Raw genomic sequence first — 6,365 nt, 5'->3', positions numbered from 1 at the left:
ACACACACACAGACAGACACATATACACCACCACCACCACCACCACCACCACCACTACTACTACTCATCTTAAAGAAAAAAAAAACCCTACCAATTTTTATTTAATGTTTTATCTGTGGAATCATATTATGTGAGAGTTGGAATAGACTATGTAAATAAACCTTCCTTTTGCAGATGTGTAAATCCCATGTCTGAAAAATGAGGTACTTTGGCCAGTGACACCTCTTCACCCTTCTTCATGAGTATCCAGATGAAGTGAGGCTCCAAGCAGGTTATGTCTATGCGGTGGGTCGTGGCCATAGGACTTTAGCCCAGAACCACAGAAGTGTAGCTAGCTATTTGGAAACAGATTCTCAGCCTTGGGCATAAAGCAGGCAGTGGTGACTCTCAACTCTCTCTGTCCCAGGCATATGTAAGATGGACCTCATAATCAAGTACACCTGGCGGGAAGATGAGCTAAGTAAAATCAGCACTATTTATTAGATTTTTCTTTTTGTTTAATGGGTCTTTTCTAGGACCAGGTAGGACTTTGGGGTATAGGTGAGATTCAGGAGTGTAAGATCTATTCCCCATAAGCTCTGTGTCATTCTCTAGTATCTCTGGGGTGTCACTCAGCTATCCCATCCATCCATCCATCCATCCATCCATCCATCCATCCATCCATCCATCCATCCATCCATCCATCCATCCAGGCGGTCTTGTGCGGTTAAGGTACAGCTAGCAGGAGACTCTAGGAGCTTTATTGGAGACATTTGGTGGCTTGCATCTCTTTCTCCATCTGCTGAAGGTGTGTGAGGTTTGGCTTTTGACCCTAACCCTCTGCACCCATTAAATCCAAGGTCAGAACTCAGAGCAGGGCAGCTCCTGGGGGACGAGGGCTGAGTGACTTCCCTATCCGGAGAGTAAAGAGAGAATCTGGGCAGAATATTCTCCATACTTCGGGGCAGTCCTCACACAGTTTCTCTTTGGTCATTTTGTCCCTGCCTGAGATGAGGGACCCACATGAAACTAGAAACAAAACTCTAAGCACTCAAGATCTGTTTTTTGTTTGTTTGTTTGTTTGTTTGTTTTTTGTTGTTTTTTGTTTTTGTTTTTTAAGCCAGGGCACCTTGATCAACTTTTAATTAGGGTTGTAATTTCACATGGGGCTTCCAAGAAAGTTTTCCGTAGTTTTATTTTTGTTTTGTTGTTGGAGGAATTGTAATATAATTTTGCCCTTCTTCATTGAATAATACTTTTAACTCTCTTTTCCTGTTGTACATTATTCATAAATACAGAGAAAAGTAGGTTACATATATAAAAATGTAAAAACCAACCAACCAAATGAACAAACCCTTACAATTCTTTCTGGGTAGCCAAGTAATTACATATTGCTATCTCCTGGTGATCCAACCCTGAGCTAAATAAATCCTAGTGCAGAAGATATAAGACAGTAAATAAATGGTTGCATACATTTATGAAATGGGAGAGTGCAGTGTGCACGGTAAAGCATAAAATTTTCACACACTTCAAGGCTTCCCTAAGCCCTTTGCTCTTCGATGACTGTGATCCGTTGAGTCCTTTCAGGGGCATCTCCGGGCGACCTGACAAGCTTCTTCCCAGCCTCTGTGTCTGGGGTCTGGGCTGAGAGATGCCCTGGGGCAGAGTGGACTGATGGCTCTGCCTGGCCCTGCTCCCTGGGTCAACCCAGGGCTCAGTGTTCACCCCTCATCAATCTAATCCTGGGAAGGGAAGGAGCAGGAATGCGTATCTGTTGTCCAAGCTCAGCTCAAGAGGGCCAGGCTAGGGAGTGGCAGCTTGGCTCTTTTCTGAGGACAGGGTTCTCTTGCTAGGACCAGGATTTCTTTTTTTTTTTTTTTCCATTTTTTTTATTTATTATTATTTTCTTTATTTACATTTCAAATGCTATCCCGAAAGTTCCCTATACCCCACCCCCGCTCCTGCTCCCCTACCCACCCACTCCCACTACTTGGTCCTGGCCTTCCCCTGTGCTGGGTCATATAAAGTTTACAAGACCAAGGGGCCTCTCTTCCCAATGATGGCTGATTAGGCCATCTTCTGCTACATATGCAGCTAGAGACTCGAGCTCAGGGGGTACTGGCTAGTTCATATTGTTGTTCCACCTACAGGGTTGCAGCCCCCTACAACTCCTTGGGTACTTTCTCTAGCTCCTCCATTGGGGGCCCCGTGTTCCATCCAATAGCTGACTGTGAGCATCCACTTCTGTGTTTGTCAGGCACTGGCATAGCCTCACAAGTGGCCGCTATATCAGGGTCCCTTCAGCAGAATCTTGCTGGCATGTGCATTAGTATCTGGGTTTGGTGGCTGGTGATGGGATGGATTCCCAGATGGGGTAGTCTCTGGATAGTCCATCCTTTCATCTTAGCTCTAAATTTTGTCTCTGTACCTATATCCTTTCATGGGTATTTTGTTTCTTATTCTAAGGAGGAATGGAGTATCCACACAATGGTCATCCTTCTTGGTTTTCCTGTGTTTTGCAAAATGTATCTTGGGTATTCTAAGTTTCTGTGCTAATATCCGCTTATCAGTGAGTGCATATCTAGTGACTTCTTTTGTGATTGGGTTACCTCACTAAGGATGATATCCTCCAGATACATCCATTTGCCCAAGAATTNCATAAATTCATTGTTTTTAATGGCTGAGTAGTACTCCATTGTGTAAATGTACCACAGTTTCTGTATCCATTCCTCTATTGAGGGACATCTGGGTTCTTTCCAGCTTCTGGCTACTATAAATAAGGCTGCTATGAACATAGTGGAGCATGTGTCCTTATTACCAGTTGGAAGATCTTCTGGGTATTAGGACCAGGATTTCTGCAGCTGAAGACCAGAGACTGAGATCATTAACCCTGTCTAACATGGCCAAAGTGCTGTGAACCAAGTGCTACTGTGTCACTTGCTAATTATTTTTCTTTTAGTGTCCCATTTTTGTTTTCTTCTTGGTGTTGGGGATCAAACCTGGTGTTCTGAGCATACCTCCAGGTTCAATGATCTCTTTATCTCTAGGCAATGCACCCATATGTGATATATAGGAGTATATATGCAGATAATCCTTCAAAAATTGTAATCTTGTTCTATATTCTGATTTTTTTGTAATTGAAGCATTTTTAATGAATTACAAAGGGTGTGTGTGTGTGTGTGTGTGTGTGTGTGTGTAAGTGTGTGTATATTATTAAGGATTGAGCCCAAAACCTTCTGTAGATCTTTAAAAAGAAAAGTTTAAAGTCTGGGAGATTATGCAAAAAAGAATCCAAGTAGCATGATGTCAACGGCCTTGTGTGGGTTCTCAGTTGTGATTGTTAGTAACTCATGGACTACTGTGTTTATCTCTACCTGATCCACTTTCTGCCTCTACTGGTCTGTTGAGGCAAATCCCAGCCATCAGAGGAACATGAACACACTGGCTCTCTGCTTTTAAAAAGTCTCCATAGAATATACCACACAACATTGGCCATTTTAGCTCTTACTGAGTTATTGGTTCTGGGCCATGAGCTTGCTAAATCACTACACCTCCAGCCTCTATTGTAACCATTTTCAAGTTTATACTGTAGGAGAAAATGAAGAAGATTCACACTGTTGCTCAAGCATCTGCCACACATCTCTTGCATCTTAGACCACTGCACTCGGTACTCACTGAACAATGATGGCTGCCATCCGGCCTCTCCCTGTCCCCAACAGCCACCACTCTAACCATGAATGTATGGTTGTGACTACTCATATCATATGTGACCAATCGCCTCGTGAGGAGGGAATCATATGTTTCCTTTCATGACTAGCTTATCTCATTTGACTATGTCCTCAGTGTTAACCCATGTTATAGGGCAAGTCAGAATTCCCTTCTGCACGGAGAATTTTTTTTTTAAAGATTTATTTATTTATTTATTTATTTATTTATTTATTTATTTATTTATTTATTTATATGAGTACACTGTAGCCGTCTTCAGACACACCAGAATAGGGCATCAGAACCCATTACAGATGGTTGTGAGCCACCATGTGGTTGCTGGGATTTGAACTCAGGACCTCTGGAAGAGCAGCCAGTGTTCTTAACCGCTGAGCCATCTCTCCAGCCCTGGAGAATGGTTTTAACCCCCAAGTTTAATAGCTTCACCCTTTTGTTTTGCTTTTGTATTTGGAAAAGTATTACATAACTGACTTTTAAGGATAATCTCCACCACCAACTCCCCAAAGCTCTACCCAGTAGGAAGGGTGTCAATGGGTCTGTGACCTCTGTGACACACAATACTTATCCTGCCTGAGTTCATTTTGGGAATTTTGTACCTGCCTGCCTCTTGAGGACACAGCACAGCAGATGCATCGAAAGAGCAGACACTTCATCAATGCAGTCGTCCCATGGTACCCGAGGGGGATTGGTTTTGGGACTTCCAACTCCATCTCAATATCCTCTAACACGTCATATAAAACAACACAATATTTTCACATAGCTTATGTGTATCATCCCATATACTGTAAATCATCTGTATATTACTTATAAAACCCACAATCATGTCAGTGCCATATGGATATTATTATATCACATTATCTAGAGATTGACAGATGACCTGAAAAAATAAAGGTCTGTCTGTACATTTGTTTGTTTGTTTGTTTGTTTTTGAGTATTTTCCAAAAAAAAATTTGAAAAGTTGTTAAGCCCTCAAATGCTGAGCCCTCAGAGGGGGAAGAGAAGAAGGGCTGACTGTACTTAATTGTATTTTCTGTGAATATAAAATCTAGACAGCCTGAGAGGTGAAATAGTGGAGAAGCTACGGGCAGTAGGATCAACCCGCTCTGAATCTAAAAACATTTCTCAGGGAATTTAGGTCTTTTTGGGGTCAGCAAATTATTCCTCCAAGTATCTCTAAAAATGGTGTGTGGGCTGGAGAGACAGCTCAGCAGGTGAAATGCTTACCATACGTCCACATACATGCACAAAGACTAAGACACGTAAACATAAATAAAAGTAAAAAAAAAAATTACAAAGATAATTGTGATTCCAGGAACCTACAGAGCACTCAGTGCCTCTCAGGACCCTTCCTAGGTTCCAGGTCTTTTATGCCTTCTTTTCCTTGCTGGGGTGGTGATGACCCTTCAGTCCCCCCAGGACCCAGGGAAAGAACGCTAGGCATGATGGTACATTTTGGGAGACAGACAGATCCCTGGGGAGTTCACTGGCTGGGCAGTTAGTCTGATCTATAAGTTCCAAGCCAGCAGGAGACCCTGTGTTCAATCACAACCATTCTAGACTAGGCCATCAACTCCCAAACTGCCACCAGTAGTAGGTAACAAAGTCTTGTGTCACAGTCACACGGTAGGTACTTCCTGTGTTTTGAAGAGAGATCAACCCTTGAATTAGTGTAAAAGGCAGATGGGGCTGGCTATGTGACTCAGCTGTCAGGAGCACTTTCTGCTCTTGCAGAGGACCCCAGTTTGGTCCTCACCCACACCTCCAGCTCTAGGAGATCCAATGTTGCCTCCTCTGGCCTTTGGTAGCACTTGCACATACATGCACATAGACATAGACACAGGCACATACACATAAATGAAAGTCAAAGTGAAAAATGAATTCTATAAAGAGACTGTGGATCCAAGAGTTCATAGAGCATTCAGGACCCTTCCTAGCCTCAAAGTCTTCTCCACCGTCTATTCTCTGCTGGGGTGGTGGTGACTGCTGACCTACTGACCTACTGACCTTAGAGTAGGGTCAAAAATCTTCTGAGATTAGAGCCAGGCAGCATTCCTTGCCTTCCTTTACCTTCTTCCTGTTTTCCTTCCATGGCCCTGTGCTGACAGCAGGGACTGGCCTCAGGCTTGACTCTTCCCATAGCTGATGGATGCTCCGGGCTACCCTTTTGGTCTTTTTCTGGTCAGGGCTCTGACCACACCAACTTTATCTCCCTTTTCCTTTTGTGAAACAAACAATGAAAAAGGGGACACAATTATAGACGATGTGGCACATGGATGAGTGTTAGTACTTAAGCCAGTGCCTCTTTTTTTTTTTTTTTCCCCTTGCATGGGTGGTATGTGGGCACACAGTCATGAGAGCATAATGATGGCTTTTTCTTCCGGTCTCCTGCCCACCTCCCAGTCACCTCCATAAGAGCTCCTTGTCTGAAGCACTGATCTGTCCCTGAGTCACCGCCTGCTTATGATTGTCATTTCCAGTTGCCTCTCTGTTTATTTCAGTCTGTATTGTCTTTTTTTCACGCTGGTGATTCACACTGGCTCCTATTCTAGGGTGACTTCTGGAACTGGCTGGGGCCACCAGTTCTAAGTTTATGTTCCTTAGCAGGGTTTGTCTTCAGGACACTTGTATGGAATGAATAAAGGCTGCTCCCTGGAGGTTGG

The sequence above is a fragment of the Mus pahari genome, chromosome 16 (assembly GCF_900095145.1).
Source record: "Mus pahari chromosome 16, PAHARI_EIJ_v1.1, whole genome shotgun sequence".
NCBI classification, from domain to species: Eukaryota; Metazoa; Chordata; class Mammalia; order Rodentia; family Muridae; genus Mus; species Mus pahari.
Note: the sequence above shows the minus strand (reverse complement) of the source record.